General features: G+C 39.3%; 1 protein-coding gene across 4 annotated transcripts in view; it reads right to left on the bottom strand.

The window, feature by feature from the left end:
* CTTNBP2NL (CTTNBP2 N-terminal like) overlaps nt 1-11,130 on the bottom strand; it is a 53,906-nt gene extending 42,776 nt beyond the window's left edge. For 2 of the 4 annotated variants that reach the window (XM_079135506.1, XM_079135503.1), the window contains exon 1: nt 10,989-11,130. The gene's annotated coding sequence lies outside the window, so the exon portion shown is untranslated. Of the gene's footprint in view, nt 1-10,157; nt 10,749-10,774; nt 10,953-10,988 lie in introns of those variants that run through there. The other 2 variants (XM_079135505.1, XM_079135504.1) reach the window with 2 other exon arrangements.
* Nucleotides 11,131-24,423: the final 13,293 nt, after the last annotated feature.

Below are 24,423 nucleotides of genomic sequence, written 5' to 3'. Positions count from 1 at the left end.
TGTGGTCAAGAATATAGAACCAACAACATGTAGGCAAATCACTTAGTAAGCTATTCCAGCAATTTCTACCCAATACAAGGGCAGACTTGTGGCCCTGAATTTTCAGAAAAAGGCTGTTTCTAACCGCATATTCATTATCAGAACTATGACTGCCAGATTTTTGGCATGCCACATTGTACTCTGCAGACTCCTTCCCTGCTTATTTTCTAAATGAGCTGTTACTTGTCATTGTCATCATTCATTAAGTGTCTCTGAAAGACAAGATCATTTCAACCAGATGCTCAGCTCATTCTTTCCATTTGACTTTCTCCTAGACACAACTTTCCTCAGAGTTTACATACAGATAATTCTGTCTAAGGAATGCTACAGTCTATAAATTTGAAATAAAAACCACTTGTGGATAAGTTGTCTGTTATCATCCTTTGTGGTACAGCCAGCTTTAGTTTCTCAATAAAAAATACATATATACAATAAGAAAGAATAGAGATGTACATATTTACATATCCTTGAAAAATAAGACCACTTAAAGGCTAAATATGAAAAACTTATGATACCAATAAGTGATTTCAAATGAGCTTGCCCAGCACAACATGTGGTCTATTCACAGTATTCACAGCTACTTCCCATCAAGTCAGAGCCAATAGCCAGGACAGCATGTCTTTTTCTAATGAACTTCCATGTGCCAACAGTCAGAAGAGAGTTATGGATATCAAGAAGAGCACACTCACACAGTAAATCTCTAAGTACAGGGCTACTTTTGCCTAAGAATCATGATGCTGTGGTTTGGGCTCTTCTCTTTTCTTTCTGATCCTTCTCTGGATAATACCTGCGCATACAGAAATTGGGCAGCAGAAAATAAAACACCCCAAACAACTTCTACAGCTATGTGAGCAAAAGGGCAGGGCAGGGCAGGGCACGGTGGAGTACAAGTAAAATGTTTGTCTGTCTAGTATCTGGGTGTGCATATATATTTGTGTGGAAATGAAAGATTTATTTCTTTCCAAGTAGTAGATGATACAGGACATGAAAGAGGAAAAATGACACTTTTAGATGAGTCAGTTCGTGACACAGAAACACCTCAAAAAAATAAAAAATCTAAACAGATATTTTTTAGAAGAATCAACTCAGCCAGTATTTTTAAAATCAGTTATTTAACTTAGGAGATCAGTAAAATCTCCTTTATTATATACTTATATCAAATTGAAGCAATTTATACTTGGGTTACAATGGACTTATATTCAGGTCATCTACAAGTTTCTAGTATTAGCAATTAGATATAAACAAAGACATAAAGCAAATTTACTCTAAATATATAAAGACACTTTCACATAAATATAAGCAAAAGCAAAATATGGGTCAGTTAATTCTTAAAACTCAACTAGCTAAGACTGACATATGAAAAGGGTATTTCTTTCAGCTTTCCAGTAGATTATGTACTTCCTTAAAAAAACAGTAAATATGAAATAATAATAATAATGATAAACACATCACATTTATAAACACCAAATGTAAATATGAACAAAAATGTACTGCTATTTTAAAAAATGTATCCAAAGCACCTCTTATCAGGAGGTAGAAGGTGTTAACATGTTACCTTGACTATTTCAAAAGATTTAAGATTCCCTACCCTCTGGCACTTCTGGTTTTCAGGAGTTAATTATGCATTTGGGATAAGACAGTAGCAACACTCTAAACAGTCCCTCCCATTCTTTTTTATTTTTATTTTTCCAGTGCTGAGGATTGAATAGGGACACTTTACCACTGAGTTACATCCTTAGCTCTTATTATTATTACTATTATTATTATTTTGATTTTGAGAAAGGGTCTTGCTAAACTGCCCAGGCGGCCTTAAAACTTGTGATCTTTCTGCCTCAGCTCCCGTCCCCAGCCCCAATAAACAGTAGCTGGGATTACCAGCTCCTCTCATTCCTATTTTACTATCAGACTAGGTAAGAAAAACATGTCAATATACTATAAGAAAGTAATTTTATGACCAGGAAAGTATCTCTCTTGTATGTGTGTTAAAGAAAACTTTTTGTTCTATTTACAAAAGTTCTAAAATTGAGTATAAAAACCAATCTTGTTTTATTGAATTCTATAATATTAAGCAATTATAAGCTTTATTACCATTATCTCAAATCAAGTTTCTCTCAGTTGAAAGTAAAAGATATTAGGCTATTCAGATCTCTATAACATGTGTATTAATGGGTTAGATTGTTGCCTTTCACCCCAGTTCACATGTTGAAGTCCTAATTCCTAATACCTCAAAATGAGGCTGAATTTGGAGACAGGGTCTTTAAAGAGGTAATTAAATTAAAATGAGGCCTTTACAGTGGTGCCTAATCCAATATGACTCATGTCTGTATAAGAGGAAATTTGGAATCAGACAGGTTAGGGTAAGACAATGTGAAGGTACAGGAAGACAATTTTCTATAAATCAAGGATTAGTTTTAGATTTTTAACCTTCAGAATTGTGAGAAAATAAATTTCTATTGTTTAAGTCACTCAGTCTGTGGTGCTCTTTTGCTGCCGCCAAATAAAATAATCCAACCTGTCAACCATTTTCCTTCCTTCTTCCTTCCCCTCCCCCCCAATACTAGGGATTAAACCCAGTGGTACTTAACCACTGAGCAATATCCCCAGCCCTTCTTATTTTGAGACAGTCTTGGTAAATTGCTGAGGCTGGCCTTGAACTTGCAATCTTCCTGCCTCAAACTCCAGAAGAGCCAGGATTACAGTCGGGTGCCACTTACTATTTTTAACCACTATATGAACAACTAGATCTAAGCCTTCTCCTAAGTATGAGAGCCTGTAACATGCTATTTCCAGCATCCTTGCCTTGGTCTTACCAATCTGCTTTGTTTTAGCTACATTATAGATAACATAGAAAATAGAAAGGCGGGGAACATTATTAGAGACTGTAAATTTCAGGATTCTTTAAGGAATGATGCTGAGTTATCTTGAAATGTAAAAATACAAATAGTGCACTTACAAAGAAATTACAGTGGTGCTATGGGATCCAGATGCTTACTTATTTGATACTGTCAAGACAGACTTTGAAGTAGTCTCAAGAGACCAGTTCTACAGTTACATTACTACTCTTCAAGGTCAACATTTAAAACATTACAGTATTCTATTAAAATACACAGTATTCTATTCAAAGCAGATTCTAGGATACCAGGCTTTATAGATTTATGCTTACCACAGAAATGAATAATGATAACTTTAATCACCACCACCGCAGAATTCTATAGCATAGTTTTTGCCAAAGACTTCAAGCAATAATAGTACTAATGAAAAAAGATATACATTTACTGAGCTATGAAAAAAGATACATTTACTGAGCTAAACATTAATGCATACCAGACAGTGCTCCAAGTACTTGTTGTATTACCTAATTCAATCCTCACAATCACCTTAGGTGACAGATATCATGTAACTATTAACAAATTCATCATCATCACTATCATCCCCATTTAACAGATGCAAAGCTGAGACACAGAGGCTAAGTAGACTACTCAAAGTCTCACAGCTAGTATGTGGCAAAAATGGGATAAAACCAGGTAATTTGACTCCAGAGTCTTCCATGGTAACAACTGCTACTTGGTAACCACTGTTCACTGTTCACATCTGAGTTCATTTTATCCACCTTTGGAATGGTGTGGCAGAACAACATTGGCTAAAATGTGATTCACGAAGCTAGAAGGGACCTCAGAAATAATGTCAGCACTATCATTTTACAGATGAGTACTAAGTATGTGAATACAGTTAAATTTAATGAGGTCTAACACTCATGTTTTAAATCCAGTGTAATTCACTTTCTGGTACACCATGGCAGGTATCAGGTTTTTATTTTGTTTGGTTCTAAGATTCATGCATCATCTGTGTATGTTTGCATGCGTCTGTCTCTTTGTCATATTGTCTCTCTTATGTGTTGCCAGCAAGATTTGTATATATATTGAAGAAAAGTAGGAAGTAGCTGTATGCTTATAAACAAACACTCAAATATCTCTCCCTTCATATAAGGACATTAGCACAAAGCATTAAAAACAGGTCTGTCTACCTAGATACCTGTTTATACCCTTTCAAGTGTTCTCACAGAGATAAGACCAAACCAGAAGAACTACATTAGTTAAAGTACTCGAATGGATGTTAATGAAAACAAATAGTAGTTTTACATTATTAAATCTTTTCATTGAAAATTTAAGACAAGATATATATCTTGACATCAGAATATTACCAGAACTTTGAACTATTTCAATATTTCTTAGTTGGTTTTATTCAACTTAAATTATAACATGATTTCAATCCAGTTTGTTTGTTTATATCATCTTTTGGTTCTTTATATTTTTGTTTTTCTGAAATAAGGCCACCTCAAGGGAACAATAATATGTAGACTGATTTTATTTTCAGTAAAATGATTCATGGACCACAATTCTAGAAACCTGGAAAACAAAAATCCTTCTTAGTGTAAGATGAAGTCATTGACTCCTCTAGGATTCCAAACTAGGAACTCCAGAGAGGTATGGAGAATTAACCATAAACAGTTAAGGTATCTGTATTTTGGCTATATTCATAACCTGATCTTCCCCAAACTAGAAAAAACAAACAAAACAAAATAAAACAAACAACAACAACAACAAATTTCACACAAGCCTCTGACAGAAGTATATCTGATGATGTTCTACAAATTACTGATTTAAAAAAAGTTTAACAATTGGTATCAATCACCTATTAACAACAAACCTATTAATTATTTTTGCTCCAAGGTTCTTCAGGAACAGTATTTTGTTGTGAAAAGAATGTGTTATAGTGGAAAGTGCACGGATTTTGCAGTCTTACAGAGCTTGGTTTGTATCCTGGCTCTGCCACTTCAACAGTTTCTTGACCCCATTTTGAGCTCTACTAGTTCATGTACAAAATGGGGATAACAATACACACTCTAATAGGAGGTACGTAGTTTAAATGAGTTAGTGATTGGTCAGTCTCTCATTTCTCATACTTGAAGATCATTCATTTAGCTTCAAGGTAATGAAATTTTCCCACCAATGGAGCATCATTGTTTATCATTCATGTGCCAAATTTACAAATCAAAGCAAATTTACTCGTTCTGACTTGGCAGGCTGATCTGTTTCAATGAGATGACCTAGCTATGGAAAGTCATTTTTGGGATATATTCAACACATTTCCAGGCCAATGACATCTGCACACTACTTGTAAAGAAAAGGACATTCTTCTGCCTAGATTAGCTTGTTATGCCCTTAGTAATGTAAATGAAAAGTATCCTCTGCTTCCATTAAATTTTTATAGCTCAATCAAGTTACAATTTTAACTTGTAATGACTAGGAAGTAGTTATTCTAAAAATATCAGAGCTATTTTTACATTAAACACAGAATGAATATGTATATACATTCTATTATATTAATTCATCTGGTTCCATACCTGTTTTCTATCTTATGAGACTGAACTTTTCTGGACAACTATTGTGTCTATTCAGCTTGTGGAAACTTAGTACCCTGTGGTCTTTGGTTTAAAGGGATACTCAAAAAACATCGACTGGAAATCCCAAACCACAATTAGGACTTTATCTTTTAGGAAATGAGCAGCTGCTAAACATTTGTAGTCAGGTAACTATCATAATGAAAGCACAGTTTTAGGAAGGCTAAGGCTTAAGATACAGAGCTGATTTGACTGAAGAAAAATGAAGCAGAAAAAGCAGTTGGTAGAAAAATTTTAACAGCACAGATGTGAGGCAAAAACATGTGAACTAGAATGGTGGCAGTAAAATGGAATAGACCGATACAAGGTATATTATAAAAAAAGAATTAACTTTCAGTAACTTGGTAACTGATTTCATTTAGGAAGCATAAGAGGGGAAATAATCCCAGATCAGCTGAGGTTTTGACACAGGGTGGCTAGACTTACGTCGTTAACAGAAATGAGGATGTTAAAAAAGGAACTGGTTTTAGGGGGGAAATGATGACTGTGATGTAAGACATGTTGAATGAGAAGTAATTAGACCCCCAAGGGGAACATGTGGAGAATTAGTGTAGTGAGTCAAGGGCTTAAAAGTGAAGAAGTCTTTGGAGAGGGAGCCTTTTAAGAAAATGTATCCAGTGTCCTCAATTTAATGAAACATTTACATTTGTACCTTTAAATATTTAAAAAAAATTTTTTAGTTGTAGATGGACACACTACTTCTATTTTATTTATTTACTGATTTTTGTGTGGTGCTAAGGATCAAACCCAGTGCCTCACACATGCTAGGCAAGTGCTGCACCACTGAGCTACAACCCAATGTAAAGGTACATTTATATTTGTACCTTTAAATATTAAGCCAGCTAAGAACTAGATTGGTTCTGTTGTTCCTATAGCACCTGCTGTAACAGAAAGGACTTGTTAGCAGAAACCAACCAAGAGGGCACCTCCCCCCACAAAAAAATTAGTGCTTCTCTCTTTTTCCTACCCACCCCCAGATGGTAGGGTTTTCTTCATACTTTTCTCCTTTCTGGTTTATAATTCTTACCTCTTGTCCAAACAACTTATCCTTGTTTTTGTCCTGGCTGTCACCTTTCTATGATGGTAAACTGCCATAGCGCACTTCAACCTACCTTTCCCAGCAGTTCTGCAACAAAGGATCTATGCAGATGCTCCTAAGGCTCAGGATGAGTAATCTTTTTTATCTGTAAGTTCCATTATCTTGTGCTCCCCTATTTTCCTTTCTAGTTTCTATTAAACTCATTAACAATTATGGAATATAGTCAATAACAATTAAGGATTGTATTATTTGCACATCCAGAAGTCAGTAAAGATTCATTCAATAGCAAAGGACACATTTAGATTGAAAATTTTGGCTTTATACTGAAAATATAGAGTTAGGATATACCTGTCAGGGAGGAACCCTATAATTTCATTCTTTACTTCAATGCCTGCTTGTAGTCCTGTTCAACCCATAAACTCCCATCCTTACTATCCCTCACCTCCACACTTAACTCCCTATCCATAATTTCTTATCCCAATCTTGGTTGTTCCTATAATCACGCCTTTTTTTTTTTTTTTTTTTGGGATCGAACCCAGGGCCTTGTGCTTACAAAGCAAGCACTCTACTGACTGAGCTATCTCCCCAGCCCCATCACTCCTTACTTTTGAGGAAGCAAGAGAGGTAGTCTTAAAGATCCTCGGTTCAGGTGTCTGACATTATGACATATGCAAGCTTTACTTCTCTCTACTTAAGAATTCTAGCTATATATTGATATATTTAAAAACAAAAATAATCAATAACTATAATCAGACACTACTCGGTCACCTTTGCTAAAATGTTAAAGAAGTAATAGGCTATTTTATATTAATTGCTTTAACTCACGTGCCAAGTGCTAACAATAAGGGTAATAATATCTATTCATTATTGAGTACTTCCTGTCTGTGGGTACCTTGCTTTGTCACACACACACACACACACACACACACACACACACACACACACAATCTCACAGCTGAGGAAACTGAGGTACAGTGAATACAGAAAACTCTGCTCTTTCTCCAGGCTGCACAATGAAAGAGTAGCAGAGCTGGGATTAGAAGGTCAATTTGCTTTACAGTTGTGCTGTAAATAGCCACATTGTATGGCCTCACAATTAATAGGCCATTTTCTCACTAAAATGGTTTGAATTGAAACTTGGAAGACTTGATTTTTAATTATTAGCTGAAAACATTCAGGAATTACCTGTCTTAACAGTCTGACAACCTACTCCTGGTGTCAAACACCACAGACTCTGGACAGATTTTCTCTAACAATAAATCACTGCTTCTCATCTCATGCTACCAAACACCAGTTTAATGACAACCCCCAAGAAACACCATTCTGTTCTGCTCAGAAAAGCCAAAAATTCAAATCCTGTTCTGCAAAGTAACTGGTAGCAATACAAATGTGATTTGAACAAGACACAAATCCACAGTCATGAATGAGTATAATATGCCCACCATGATTACAGTGGACCCAATAGTGTTCTCTGCCCCTATTTTTTATATGAGTATGTATGTAAATATATAAAATATGTATTTATATTTTCTTTTTCTTTTCTTTTCCAGGGATTGAACCCAGGGGGAATTAACCACTGAGCCACATACCCAGTTCTTTTTATTTTTTATTTTGAGACAGGATCTTGCTAAATTGCTTAGGAGCTCACTAAATTGCTGAGGCTGGCTTTGAATTTGTGATTCTCTTGCCTCAGCCTCCTGAGTCACTGGGATTATAGGTGTGTGGCACTACTCTCAGCCCTATTAATATATTTAGTTCTATTTTAAAAGCACACAATCAGGGTTGGGGATGTAGTTTAGTGGTACAGTGATTGTATACAGTGTTCAATACTCAGCACACCAAAAACAAAACGAAAAACCTAAACACCCACTTAAAAGAATTTCAAAGTAGATCAGTAATATGTCAAAACCAAACACTCTGAAATTATTCTTAAATAAAAATTAGCAAACAGTTCCTAGTGTGCTCTCCTAAATTCACTTCACTCCCATCAAGTCAGAGTCTTAGAAAAATAGTATCCTAAAATGACTACTAGTGACTATATTCCTAAGTGTAGTTCAGCTTTCATGATAGCAAAGTTCTATTATCTAACAAGTAAATTTTATAGGAAATTAAATATTTTAGAGTCACTGAAAATAATGCAGTTTTGTAAGATAGGAAAAATCAAGTTAAATCTCTATGAAAAGAAGTAGACTGTTTATACTAATAAGATGTATCATAGTTTATCAGTGCATTATCTTCAGTCCATTCTGTAGTGATAACTTTAAATTCAATGAACACTTGTTAAGTCATATTACACAGCAGGTACAAAGATGTAAAAAAATTACTATATGCCCTTGAAGAATTTATAATTTAACGAGATACATTAGACATCTACATAAATATCCTCTGCATACAATGTTTTTCTTTATCTAACATGAACAAAAAAAATGTTGAAAAAGTTAGAGGAAAGATTTCCAAAACCCAAAGGTGCATAAAACAGGTCTTGTTTATTGTGCCAAATAATCAAAGAACCCTACTTACCTTTTCCTCTATTATTAAGGCCCTGGCAATCACCATTACTTTGGTTTCCTTAGTGTCTTACCTTAGTTTATTTTTTGTTCTCTGCTCATGTAATAAGATACATCTTTGGGGGATTTCCTGTTCTGCTTTTAGTTTTTTCTGTTGCTATTGCTGGGGGCCCATGTCTAATCCTCCTATTGCAGTAAACTTTGTATGTGCTAGAGAGACCCTCCACACAGTTTCTTTTTTGTGCTTTCCTGGAGATCTGGAAACAATCACTGAGTAGATCTGTGAGCAATGAGCATGGTTCTGGAATGCTGGAACCTAACTATAATTACCTTCAGCAAGTCTACCATCAGAATTCTCATCAGGAAGGTAAGACAATGGCCATTACAATCACTCGCTGTGATTCCAACTCCTTGCATCTCATTGCCATCAACTTTGGCTACAGTTAACAGTAGTGAGATGGACTTGAGATTAAAACAGAAGAAACAATGATAAAAATATGGCAAATTTTAATATATGGAAGGGCTGGCCACAGATGATTACTGGAGATTCAATGACATTAACACTGGGTCAAAATCATCAATACCATGCACCTGCTGAAATGAAGGCCAGTTTGACAAAATCTTTATAAGCACACTACAGAAACACTTTTTGGTGTGAATAATTAGAGTCTATCATGCCTTTATTTACTCTTATCTCTAAGAATTTGAGATTACCCTTATTTTCACACTCTAAATTTTGGCACATGATATCGGCATTGTAAAACTGATTAACATCATATGTGTATTAGTTTCCTCTGGGGATAAAAGAGGGGCTAGAGAGTAACCAAAGGCCACAGGACCAGATTAATCATAAACCAGCCAACTGAACCTGAATTTTCCTCAAACACTTCCTGCCTTTTGTTTCAAACTGCAGCACACCTTCAAGGTTAACTGCAGTCTCCCTGAGCAACAGACCAACCCACTCCACACTGGTAGATACTGATCCTTAATGGAATGCTATTTACTTATCTATACTGTTTCATTTAAAAATAGGCTGTTATTCACTGTCAAACAATATACACTGCATTCCCACCCACACAAGACCAACTCTGCAGATACCCAACACACCCACCTCACTGTGAAATATAAGAGGATGGTTTTTCATTAAATTCCCAGGGAAGAAATCCGGTGGAAAGCAAAAATGAAACCCAATTCAAATCTAAAAATCCCTTAAAAGCTGGGTTCCCCCATGAGTAATAGGGAATAAAGAAAGGGAAGGTACAAAGGGGTAAAGAAAGGAGATAGTTTACTATTCCTCCTTCTTCCAGAGTCTTAAAAAAGTCCCAAAGAAGGGCAGCTCTGGACTCTCCGCAGGAGACCAGACCATCCTAGGGGCTGCAGGAGGAAAGTCAGGCATCAGAAAATGGGGGATGGGAAGAACTGAAGAGGGGGAAGGCCGCTTCGTCTGTGAAGCTGGCTGTCTAGGTCGGGTCTTTGATGTTTGCTTCGCTTCATCCCTCTTTTTCGGAGAATGCTGATTTTATCTTACGGAGAAAACCAACATCGGTTCCACCCTAGCGGGCAGGGACAGGTGGAGGGAGGGATGCCTGGTCTCCTGGGGGTACAAAATGGGGTTGGGGCAGCAGCCTAGAGAATGGGAAACTGCCAGGTTGATGCGTGCAGGGCGAGAGGGGGCTTTAAATAAGGGCTGTCAAGAGGGAAGCCCCTTCTGTGGAGTTGGAAACTCACCAAGGACAATAAGTAGGTGCGAGGACCCTCGAAGGATGAGGAGACGCCTCCTCAGGGAATACCGGGAGGTGGAGGAGACGGCCCCGCCCCCTCAGGGTATGGCCCCGGCGGCAGTAGGGACCGTGGCGGGAGTCTACCGGTGCTTCTACTTTTGCTTTTCTCCAGAGAACCCAGCCTCCCAGTCACGCCAAGCCCAACCACCAGCAGCTCCTACCTTTCCGCGGTGCCGGGAGATCCACTCCCTGCCGCCTCCGCCACCGGCTCCCCATCCACAGCCTTCCGAGGCCCCGCCCCCTCAACCGCCGGCCGGGGCATTGGCATTCACCACGACCAATCGCCGCCTCGCCTCTACAACGCTAGTCCCAATCCGCGCTGGCTGGAGGAGGGGCTTCTCCAATGTCATTCAAGCTCCTCCCGGGGCCCCAAGATCCCTTTTGTTTGGGAAGAGCCAAACTGGGATTGAGCTCGCGTCACTTCCGGGAGGAAGCGTTCTCCTCCGGGCGGGGCTCGAGGGTGGGCTAGCGCTTTTCACCGCCCCGGTTCTGCAACTTTCAACCTTCTGTGAGGTTACTGGGCTGGGCCGTGGCGAGTGCTTCGTGTTTTACTCCAGTTGTATGGGAAGTTTAGGAATGGCGGGCTTCTGGTGGCCTAATTGGGATTTTATCCAAAATGTTAATAAATTAAGTGTTTTGGTGTCTATTTTAGTATTAGTTGTTGAAAACCTAGTAACGTGGCTTCCTTGCTCCCTCTTTCCCCGCCCCCCCCCCCCCCCCGACCGGCCTGTGGGTGTGGTGCTAGAAGCTAGGGCGCAAAGATGAAGCACCAGGAGACCACCCTTCTCTTTTCACGATTTGTGCAGAGTAGAATTCTAGCTCTGGAGCTCCGGGGGCGGAGAAACCCGCTACCACCCGAGAGGGCATAAACCCGGCTGAGTTGCCTTCCACGTAGAAGTCAAATAATTGCAAATTTGTGTGTTGTTTTTCCACACTCCTTGCCAGTCGAGGGGGCTTTTCTGTGTTCTAGGCTCCATTATATTGTGGGGTAATGGCGTTTGTAGTGAAGCTGAAACAAAGGACGTTCCAATGCAATGAATGAATATCTGCCCTCCTGTGAACAGATACACAGATCTTGGTGATAGCAAGACCTAGACAAGACCAAATGACACAAAGGGAAAATGATGTTTCCTTAGTTGTGCCCCTACCTGAGGTCAAAATTTCTGGTTTCCTTTTCGTAGTCTGCACTTAAGCTCACCAACTGATACAGTTGGTTAAATTAATAATTAGGTTATTTTAAGTAAAATACACTTCCAAGTGCACAAATAATGTGCTACTTTAAATACATTATTCCTAATCTTCACAATTATTATTAGCAAGACAGTATTAGGAACCTAGTACTCAACCTAAGCAAACAACCCTCAGGGCAGAAGCAGCCTACCTTCCTGCAGTTTAGAGTGGGGCGGAGGGATGTGGTCAGTCTGTGTAAGTTCGAAGGAAGCAAACAAGTATTCATCATGTCATCACTGTGCCATGTACCTTCATATAATTATATTTAATCTAAAGTACTATATGAGAAATGAATCCCACTCTGCAAGACACCATTGTGTCCCAATTTGCAGATGGGAAGAGATTCAGAGAAATCAGTTAAGGTGATAAATCTAGTAAATGGTAATGAATGAACTTCTAACATGGACATGTAACTCCAAACCTGTGCCATATTCTGCTTACCACAGACTGGCTCTCAGAGAACTGATCCAGGCAATGGATTTGGATGGTTATAAAGCCAGGATTAGAGCCAGAAAAACAGCAGCATGCCTTCCCCTGTTGATTGTAGACTGAGGAAGGTCATCCCTACAACTGTGTATGAAGTACAGCAAGAAGGTGTGTCAAGGTGCTCCACAGCCCCCAGGTGCTTTTGGAGTAATACTGTAGGACACAGAACTTCAGAAAGATATCTGAAAGGTAAGATGAAGGATCAGGCTTATAATAGGTGCTCATTAAATACTAACTTAAAATGTCTGAAATGGTTAAAAACAGAGTATTAGGTGTTGGAATAGGCCCACAAACTTGAAAAATCCTATTTCCTCCTCCTCCCTTTTGCTTTGCTTATGGGTGTGCAATGAGGAAGTACCTCATCGCCTGGCAATGAGGCAGATGTGGGACAACAGGCTATTTTTCTGCTGGCTTCTGAGTCACTCTAAGAGTTGTCCTAGTAAATCAGTTCATGGCTCCTCCCGCTCCCTTCCTTTGTAGCTATTAACCCACCACCACCCACGCTACTCCAAGACTGATCTGGTGTGAGTAGCAATGGGCAGCTTCTCTGGTGCCCTGGGTTTGCTTCTGCGCATAGCTAAGTGTGGACCAATTCAGCAAGGATGAGATCATCCTTGTCTTTTAGGATTCAGAGTCCTGAGGGTATACAGATTGCTTTCCTTTTGTCACCCTTGGAGGTAGTGAATAGGCAGGGCTTGTGAACCTCACGTGCCCTTCAGGCTGGAGCAGTGTGAGCAAGTTCTAGAGTCTTGTAAAACTCACTATGTAAAACTTGTAAATAAATTGAGAGTCTGGTGCAAACGTGTATGCAGAGATAGAAAATGGGTTTATAATAATATCTTAAATTTATATAACAATATAACATGTTTATATCTTTTATTTTATCAACTTGCCAGTAAATATTTATTAAATGCCTACTGTGTGTCTGGTAACAACTTTTATAAAAAGGGCTAAAAGATTATAGATTGGGTCAATTTTTCCTCCAAATAGGTAATCTTTCTAGGTAGATGGTCTATAAATACTTATTGATGATTTAGGGAGGCAATGATAAGAGTTAAGGGACTTAGACTGGAAGTAAAAAAAAAATTCAGTCATAAACTGTATTAGTTTTTTTGGGCTGTCATAACAAATTACTACAAAGTGGATGGCTTAAAACAGTGGACTTTTATTCTTTGTCTGGAAGTTAGAGTTCAAAGATCAGGGTGTTGACAGGTTGATTCCTTCTGGAGGTTCTGAACTGGATTCATTCTATGCCCCTCTCCTACCTTCTGGTGATTCCCAACAGTTCTTGGTCCTCCTTGACTGTAGTCGCATCACCCCAATCTGTGTACATCATCACCTGGCCTACCCGCCCCCATGTCTGAGGGTTCCTATATGACCTTTTCTCTTTTATAAGGACATCAGTCATACTGGATTTAGAACCCACTCTAATCCAGTGTGGTCTCATTTTAACTCATTACAGCTGCAAACACCCTATTTCTATATAGTTTCTCTTTCTGAAGTTCTTGCTCAACATGAAGTTTGAGAGGATACCATTCAACCCAGTACACAAACCTACTTGACAAAGTAACCTCCCCATTTAACCCTATTTAACTTCATTAGTAAATGGCATGAAAGTAATAGACTGATTCCTGAAGGTCATTTCAGTCTATGATTATAGTGCAATTTAATATATACTACTTGCATTTATCAAGATACTGTCATGTACCACTATTCACCAACTTTACATGGTACATCTCTTTAAGAACCCTTAAAAGAATCCCTTGAGATAGACACCAGTATTCCCATTTTACAGATTTGGAAATTGAGGAACAAAGAGGTTCATTGTCATGGAATTCATGAATGATAAACACAGGACATTTACTCATATCTGATTCCAAAGTGCACCCTCATAATTACTATGCTCTATCATCTTTTCATTGTGCTGCATGGGTTAGAAAAATAGGGAATGCAGCAAATATTTTAAAATTTGATTTATGGAATACTTGGAGCTTAGTAGCAATTTTCCTGGAGTTATGTGTGTAGTTGGAGTTGATTTTAAAACCAGGGAGAGCTGGAAGTGTAACTCAGTGGCAGAGTGCTTGCCTACCACATGCAATGACCTGTGTTTGATCCTCAGTACTATATTAAAAACAAAAACAAACAAGGGAAAGCAAGAGAGGAAGGAAATGAAGGCTTAACAGAGAAAGGGACAGCTATGGACATTTACCTAAATCTTGGTTTCCTCCTTTGTAAAATGAGATAATAGCTTGCCTAGAAACACCAGATGGTTGTGAATATCCAGGCAAGATGATGTACTTCAAAGTGTCTGGCCACCCCTATGAGGGATTATTATAAACCACATGGGAGATCTTGCTCAAGCTCTTTCTCCTTGCGGATTCTTGCCTTCCAATTAAACATCTGGGGCTCTATAAGAAGCCCTCTAGCCTTAACCCACAGCATTTACTAAGATACTGTGTGAGTTAGATAAACTGGAATGAGTGGGAAAAGCGATATGGCCTGTCTGCCACACCTGGGGGTCATCATTCAGACGCCAGAGAATGCGCTCCATCCTGGGCCAGGCTGAAGCTGAAGTGAAGGTGTGCTTGCGTTTCTCCGCATCAATGATTCCCAGAAGACTCTCCTGGGTTCTGAAACGTTCTCTTCTTGCTTGGATCTTCTTGCTAGGGCACCGCAGGAGTCCAGGGATTTCTGGGTGTGGCTCTAACTGCGTTCCCGAGGTTATTGCTCCGCCTAGCGTTGAGTGGTGAATCCTGCAACTGTCAGCTTTCCTTTTGGCCATCTCTTGATGGTCTACGGTCTAATAGTTTTTCCTTTTATGGGTGTGGGCTGAAAGCCCAGTAGGTAGGGGATTCCAAGGACAGGCAGTTCAAAAAGTCACCTTCACAGATAAATTATTTTTGTTCTTAACTAAATATCGGGACCGGCTTGGTTTGAGGAGCTGCGAAACCCTTACATTTGCAATGGGGACAGGTCCCAGAGAAACAGGGAAAGAAATTTAACATTAAGTGCCTACTGCATTAGGCACTGCTCCAGGGGCTTTAAATATATTACATCTATAATCCTTATAATATTTACATGTATAATTCTTACAACCATTCTGAGAAGTAATTATTAGTCTAGTTTTTCAGGAGAGAAAGCAAGTTCAGAGGCTTAAGTATCTCACTCAAGGTCACCGGTGGGTTCAATCTCCAATTCCAAAAAATTAAATAAAAAAAAAAAGTATGGTGGGGGGGATAACTAAGAAGCTTTCCAGCAGTCACAGAGCTACCAGGTCCTCCTGGCTCACTGTTCCCATTCCACCCTGAAGCTGAGGGATGGTAGAGGTAGGACTCCAGATCAGGCTAATGAGACTCAGGGTTATTTCCATTATTAGGGCTGCCTGAGTCCTTCTCTGAGGACCAGGAAACTAGGGTCATGTGCTGCTTTGGATCTCCTGAGAAAGCCAAGGCAGAAGTCTTTGTGATCCTAGGGACAGTTTCAAGGAAACATGTAACCACAGCAGCACCCTGGGAACTGTACACCATTACTGCTATCAGTTCTCTTCTCAGGGAGAGAACCCAGAGGACCAGCAGTTCTGACTCCCTTGAATTATTCTGTGTGAAACTTACATGCGCCCCTAAAGCTGGTGGGCCAGGATGGGGAACACAAAACTTATAGGGACCTAAAACGAATGGCAGATAGAAAATTCCTGGAAGTAGAGGAGATAAACCATGGAGTTTCCAAATAGCCCAGCAAAATTCCCAAGGATTTGGATTATTTTTGACTTCTCCTTTCACCTCCTCCAAACACAGATTAGTTGTAAGTCCCGGAAATAATGCTTTATGACACTTTGGGTGAGTCACATTTTTTCCTTTTCAGGCTCCTCTTTGAAATTGTTAAATAATTGTTAAATTGTTATCATCACATGCCATGTGATGAATTGATGACTGGTTTGATATTTTGTTGTTTCAAAAGGTAGGTTTTGTACAGGCAGACATATGGGAAAAGATTACTTGGCTATAATTTTTTAAAACTTCATTTTTTAAAACTAAAAATGAACTCTTTTTTCCTCTTCTGACTCCTTTTTTCTCTCTTCCTCTTCTTCCTCCTATTCCCCAGGTGTCTTCTTTCCAGATATCACCTGATGTTTTTCTGTCTCTTTTGGCTATTCAGAAAGTCTCTGGGCTGAGTAGCCTTGCTAAAGGTCTGCAGCTGACCCAAAGGCTGGTCTTCTTTCTCCTTCCTCTAACCCTCCCCCATTTCTTCGCCACACCTGACCTGACATTAAGCAGAAAGCAATTGCTGTTATAGGGTCAGAGACAGAGCTTTGGCTGGGCCAGCCTGCCCTACAGTTTCAATTTGATGAAAGCCAATTACACATTTCCTCTGGTCTGTTATTTCAGCTGAAGTACCACACTTGGTTGAATGGGTCCTTGTTGCTCACAAAAGGGAGACATATTTGGAGGGAAAGTAATGACCCGGTTATGACTGCACCGTCATTTCTAGGCAATTTCCAGGTAAGTGGCCCTTTGGAGTAGCTTGGTGCTGGAAGTTTCTATGCCCTCATTTCCTGCTTCAAACCTCCTGCTGGGCCCCTGTGGGGCCTAGTCTGCCCTCAACAAAGTGATCAGGTGACCCAGGATTTCTGCTTCTTTGGAAGAAGTTTGTACATTTCCCATCCCCTTTTCTTTCTGTCACTTGCCTTCCTCTCGTCCTCTTTTATTCCTAAAATAATCATTGAAAGCCTATTAGCATTACATTGATAAATAACACACAATTCTGAACTCAGGGCACTCACAGCTTTGAAGGGAGGTAAACTTATGTAACTGTCTGATTCAAGTACTGCTTTCTTGCAGCCACGTGTTCCAAATAAAATAACTCAAACCACACTATCTTACATCATGATCAGGACTCACACTTTCCAAATAAAATAATTCACATCACTATCTTACATCATAATCGGGACTCCTCCAGATGTAAGGGAGAGAAAACTCTATCCAAATTGGTGAAAATCAAGAAAGGTTTTTTAAAAAAAATTTTTTTAAAAAGAATTTTTATTGGCTCATGCAATGGAAAAATACAGGAGTAGTCTGACTTCAGATGAGGCTTGATCTAGTTTCTCAAAAATGTTACCAGTATCAGGTGTCTTTCATATCTCAATACTATTTTCTCTGTGTTTGGGTTTTGTTTTCTTCCTTAACTAGTAATAAGCACGTTTTTGTTGCCTGTCACATTCAATAGAAAAGTTCTCCTGTCTCTCTCTTTCCAAGGAGTTTGAGAAAAATTCAGTCGTTTCCCTTTAGTTCTGCTTGGTCCACTGTGTGTGTGTGTGTGTGGTGCTGGGGATTGAACCCAGCTTCACACTAGGCAAGAACTATACCACTTAGCTATATCCCCAGCCCTTTTTATTTTATTTTGAGAAAGTAACTGGGTAGCTGGGGTTGTGGCTCAGTGGTAGAGCACTTGCCTAGCAAGTGTGAGGCACTGAGTTTGATCCTTAGCACCACATACAAAATAAATAAACAAAATGAGACAGTGGCTGGGATTATGGGTATGTATCACCACTCCAGGCCGTGTGGTCATTCTTGAACTGGTTATTATGACCAGGGGATGTATCTTGGCTAGATTTAGATCATGTGTGCTGCCTGGAGACATGAATGAAGAGAGGCAAAAATCTATAAACTCAAGTGAAAATGAATCTGTATCTATCCATCCATCCATCTATCCATTTATCCATCCATCCATTCAATCATCTATCATCTGTGTATCTATTTAACATCTATCATCAATCAATCAGTTATCTATTTGTTATCAGAATAAGTGGTGATGAATGTTTAGGATGAACACTGTAACTGTCTGCCACACATTTGAGGGTTTATTTCTTATTTGCTCTCAGGTTAGCTCCAAGTGCAGTCTGCTTCACAATTGTCACCTGGCCCCTAACCCTTTCCCCAATCTGCCATGATTTTGTGGCTGATCATTGCCAGCAACTTTAAGATGCTGACAATGATCCTTGTTCATTGTTGTCCAGAGCACACCAGGTATGGTGGAGCACACCTGTAACCTCAGTGACTCCAGAGCCTGAGACAGAATAATTCCAAATTTAAGGGCAGCTTGGACAACTTAATGAGACCCTGTCTCAAAATAAAAAAACATAAAGGTCTGGGCATGTAGCTCTGTGGCAGAGCACCCCTGGGTTCAATCTATAGTAGTGTTTAAAAAAATAAAGACTGTTGTGTGTAGCAAAATTAACTGAGAATTTGGGGACCTGAGTATGGTATGGGAAGCCTTAAAAAGGTTTTGAAAGACTCGCAGTTCTCAGAGTTGAGGTGTATTAGAATCATCTGGAGGTCTTGTTAAAGCACAAGCTGCTGATCCTAATTCAGCAGGTGTGGGTGGGCCCAAGAATTGCATTTCTACCAAATCCCCATGCTTTAGAAACCGCTGGATTAGGGCTACGTTTGGGCACTTGCCTAGCAAGTGTGAGGAACTGGGTTTGATTCTCAGTACTGCATATACATAAATAAATGTCCATTGACAACTAAAAAAGTATTAAAAAAAAAAAAAAAACACTGTTTTAGACAATTTATCATGCACATAGATCAAGGTTTACCTCAAACTTGTCCAGAGGAACTCGACCTAAATTTGATTTATTAAAAATTGTCACTTACTAGGGATACTTTATAGAAAATGAAAATAGTTTTGATTTTCTATTTTAAAAAAAAAAAAACAAAAATAGTTAAATTACTGCGTTAATCTGAAAAGGAAAGAAAAACAATTTCTGCCAAAAAGTCCCTGATGCTTGACTGAGAGCTGACAGCTGGCTGGAAACTAGTTTCCTAAAAGAAGTCTTTGCCTTTAGTATTTATCAGATGATTGCTTAAACATTTGATTAGGAATTAATATGGTGCATCTCATACAAAGAAACTCTGTTCCAGCCCAGTTTTACAACAATGTTTCTTTTAAAGCAGAAAATTTAAAATTGAGTGTCAGTTACTACTATCCCAAGAAGCTCATGGACCATTCCCATTTCAAAGAACTCCATGTTGATTTTATCAGTACTCTTTCTTCACCTAATTCCTAGGCTTCTTCTCTCTGCACCCTGCTTCTCATCTTTTTCAGGGATTAACCTCCTTCTTAAAGCATCAGTCATTCAACAAAAACATATTGAGTAACTGAGTGCCAGGCACTCCAAGACCATAGTCCCACCTCTAAAATTTCTGTAACTTTGTCATGCAGAGCAACTTAATTCCTTGTTGCACAACCTTTTCTCACTTCAGTTTACCCAGAGGCCCTCACTTTTCATCTCACAAAGTCACTTCTTCAACAAAAGAATTGTTTGTACTGGTCTTGCAGGTCAACTAACTCAAGCTGCAGCCAGATTCTGTCACAATATTTTTATTTGTTTCCCTGTTGCAGATATGAACAGGTAATGGGAATATTGTGAGTGAAATGCAATGCTAGAGGTATTGACTAACTGTGACTTTTGGTGGCACAAAAGAGGGAAGGAAACCTTCAAGGATGAGCTGCTTCGCTCCTGTATTAACATAGTGGAAAGAGTTACTTTATTTTTTATTATTTTTTTAATTTTGAAATGAGGTCTCCCTAAGTTGCTTAAGGCCTCACTAAATTGCTGAGGTTGACCTTGAACTTGGAATTCTCCTGCCTCAGCCTCCCAAGTTGCTGGGATTATAGGCATGCTCCACCATGCCTAGTGAGGTTTCTTTTCTTTCCTTCTTTCTTTTTTTTTGGTACTGGGAATTGAACCCAGGGCCACTTAACCACAGAGCCACACCTCCAATCCTTTTTATTTATTTTTTTTTAAATTTGGAGGTAGGGTCTCACTAAATTGCTTAGGGCCTTTCTAAATTGCTGAGGCTGATTTCAAACTTGTAATCCTCCTTCCTCAGCCTCCTGAGTCACTGGGATTACTGGCACATGCCATTACGCCCAGTGAAAGAGTAGCTTCAGATTCAGACTTACTGGCTAGGTGACCTGGGCATGTCCCTTCAATACTCCGAATTTCAAATATCTCTAAAATGGAGAATACAATCAGGTGTTTCACAAGAATGCAATAAAGATTCAATGAAATACCAAGAGATAGATTGATACCTTTTCCTTTCTGTCACCAGTCTGTCACTGAATCCTGTCAATTTTACCTTTTAAATATCTCACACCTTCTATGTCTGTTTCAACCACCATCCTCATCCTGACCTGTCATTTACCTTGTCTCTCAGTGATGACAGCATGATGACTAGTCTTGCAGCATTCATTCTCGCCTCCTCCAGTCCATTCTCCACAAAGCAGTGTGAGTAGATTTTAAGAAAGCATAGCCTGATCATGTCACACTCCCTCCCTCCCAATTAAAGCTCTTCAGTGCTCTTAGGATAGCCTGATTTATAAAGCCTTTGTTACTTGGCTCCTGCTCATCTTTTCCAGAATCTTCTAGTGTCACTCTGCTCCCTGCTCTCTCCACTCCAGCCAAGTTATAACAAAGACTCTTCTTGACCAATCTTTAGAGAGGCTTCTAAGTGAACTAAGCCAGGCACAGAAGCCAGGCACAGGCCTGATGCCATTCGTAGGAGGTGCTCCAAATAACCAAATTTATGGATGCAAAGGTGGTTGTCAGGGGCTGCGGGGAGGGAGATACGGGAGATACTAACCAATGGGCAAGAAGTTTTAGTCAAGCATAATGAATAAGCTCTAGACATCTACTGTAAATATTGCACCTATAGTCAACGGTAATGTATTACACCCTGAAAAATTTGTGTTCTCATCATGATTTTAAAAATAAATAAAAAGAACCAGGCAAGCTCCATGCCTTGATTTTGTTATTTATTTTTGAAAGGTAGATATTAGTTTTATTTTATTTTAATTAATTTTAACTGGTAAAAAGCATAAAAATTGTGTGTGCTAAGGGGGAACTTTGTTATTTTAAAAATGTTTATTGCCAGGTGTGGTGATGCATGCCTGTAATCCCAGCAATTCAGGAGGCTGAGGCAGGAGGATCAAAAGTTTGAGTCCAGTCTAAGCAACTTAGTGAGACCCTGTCTTAAAATAAAAAATAGAAAGGGCTGGTGACATAGCTCAGTGGTAGAGTACCCGTGGGTTCAATCCCTGGTACCAAAAAATAAATAAATAAAAAGTTTCTTAATTTGTGGAATTTCTTTGAGGATTACATAGGTTAATGTTTATATACCTGGCATAAAGTAAGTGACATATAAATAGGATCATTTATTCTACTTTATGGCAAACATGAATACTTTTGAATGAGAAAGGGTCGCCATTAATAATATGCCAGGAGAACAGATGTAAGCCAGGATTTTTGTGGGCAAAGAAGGACATTTAGTCATCCCGCAGGTAAAGACTAATGAGGTAAATAACCGTCTTCATTTTTGTTGACCTTGTTATTTCCTATTTTCCTATAGTTATTAGCAGTAGATTCTTCCAGAGAAAGGAAGAACTGGGGAGACAGTGTCCCTGAGGACAGTCAGTAAGACAGTGTTAAAGAGAAATGAAGTTGAGTGCTTAGGCTCTGGGTGTAGGGCACCGGGCGTCTACCCACATCCCACGGAAGCAATGGAAACCACAGGATACCGACTAGGTGTCGGATTTCTAGGGCTCCAGCCTTCCCTCAGGCCTTGACTGGGGAGGATGAATGAGCAGGTAGCCTGTGCTATTCCTGCTTGACATGCATTTGCAGCCTGCTCATCAGGTTTGCTGCTTGCTCTCCAACTGTTTCAGAAACATGTGGTTCCATTTGCTTCCCCAACAGGGAGTGTTTTTTCATTACCTTAAAATAGTTGTTTTTATGAGCTGGATAAACACCTGGTGGGCAGGAGTTTCGACACATGGTCATTCCAGTTTGAATTCCATTATTTCTCCTGCTTACCTGGGGAGGTGAAAAATATACCTTTGGAACAGAGTTTTCCTTTTTCTGGTTTCCCAGACAGATGCACCATCAGATAACCACCTCTGTAGCTGGCTGCATCTGCCTGGAATACCAATGGCAGGCCGATCTGGTGGTAAGCATGATGGCGGAAGGGTGGGAGGAAGGGAGAGCAACTCTTGTTATCTTGCTGTCCTGAAGCCTGGCAGTCTGAGAAGAAGCCATTCAGAGGTACGTGCCAGCTCAGTTCTCATCCTCTCTGCTTCTGGGGAGGGAGTAGAGGTGGCAGAGCGGAGAGGAAGGAATAAGAACAAGGTGTGCCAGGCAGTGGACTAGCCTTTCTTTTCATTTGCTATCACTACCACCTAAAATATAGCTGTTAGTCTCTCTGCTTCATAGGTAAGGAATAAAAGCATAAAACTAACATGCTAAGGATATATCAGAGCAGGAATCTGAATCCACTTCTATTTGTTTCCAAACCCCATGCCTTTTATATTATGTGTCTGAGGCCTGAAAGAGGTGAGAATTTGCTCAGTGTCTCATAACCAGCCTCCCAAATGGAGGGCCAGGCTGATATAGATAATTTCCATAGAACTCGTTGATTATGTGCTTAACCATATAGAAGGGAGAAGTGAAGTTTCTGGCTGTTAGTGATTTCATATTTCATTCATTCAACAAATAATATATAAAGTGCTTTTTTTAAAATCTTATTTTTTGATGAATTGTACACAAATGGGGTACGACTTTTCATTTCTCTGGTTGTACATAATATAGAGTCACACCGTTTGTGTAATCATACATGTACATAGGGTAATGATGTTCATCTCATTCCATTATCTTTCCTCCCCTCTGACCGCTCCCCACCCCTCATTTCCCTCTACACCATCCAATGTTCTTCCATTCTTCCCATACCCCCTTCCCCACCCCCATTATGTATTATCAACCACTTATCAGGGAAAACATTCAGCCTCTGGTTTTTTGGGATTGGCTTATTTCACTTAGCACGATATTCTCCAACTCCATCCATTTACCTGCAAATGCCATAATTTTATTCTTCTTTATGGCTGAGTAATATGCCATCATGTATATACCACCACAGTTTCTTTATCCATTCATCTATTGAAAGGCATCTAGGTTGGTTCCACATTCTAGCTATTGTGAGTTGAGTAGCTATAAACATTGATGTGGCTGTGTCACATCAATTTAGTACACTGATTTTAAGTCCTTTGGGTATAGGCCAAGGAGTGGGATAGGTGGGCCACATGGTGGTTCCATTCCAAGTTTTCTAAGGAATCTCCACCCTGCTTTCCAGAGTGACTACATCAGTTTGAAATCCCACCAGCAATGCATGAGTGTACCTTTTCCCCCACATTCTTGCCTATATTCTTGACAATAGCCATTCTAATTGATGTGAGGTGAAATCTTAGCGTAGTTTTGATTTGTATTTCTCTTACTATAGAGATGTTGAACATTTTTTCATACATCTGTTGATCACTTGTTTATCTTTTCCTGTGAAGTGCCTACTCAGTTCCTTAGCCCCTTTATTGATTGGGTTATTCATATTTTTTTGAAAATTTATTTTTATTGTAAACAAATGGGATACATGTTGTTTCAGTTTGTACATGGAGTAACAGCATACCATTTGTGTAATCATACATTTACATAGGGTAATGATGTTTGATTCATTCTGTTATTTTTTTGCTTCCCCCCACCCCTCCCACCTCTCTTTTCCCTCTATACAGTCCCTCCTTCCTCCATTCGTGTCCCCCTCCCACCCCCCATTAAGTGTCATCATCCACTTATCAGTGAGATCATTCCTCTTTTGGATTTTTGAGATTGGCTTATCTCACTTAACATGATATTCTCCAATTTCATCCATTTGCCTGCAAATTCCATAATTTTATTATTCTTTATAGCTGAGTAATATTCCATTGTATATATATACCACAGTTTCTTTATCCATTCATCAATTGAAGGGCATCTAGGTTGGTTCCACAGTCTGGCTATTG

This window comes from Sciurus vulgaris (assembly GCF_902686455.1).
Source record: "Sciurus vulgaris genome assembly, chromosome: 1".
Classification (NCBI taxonomy): Eukaryota; Metazoa; Chordata; class Mammalia; order Rodentia; family Sciuridae; genus Sciurus; species Sciurus vulgaris.
Note: the sequence above shows the minus strand (reverse complement) of the source record. Positions and strands in the feature narration are given on the sequence as shown.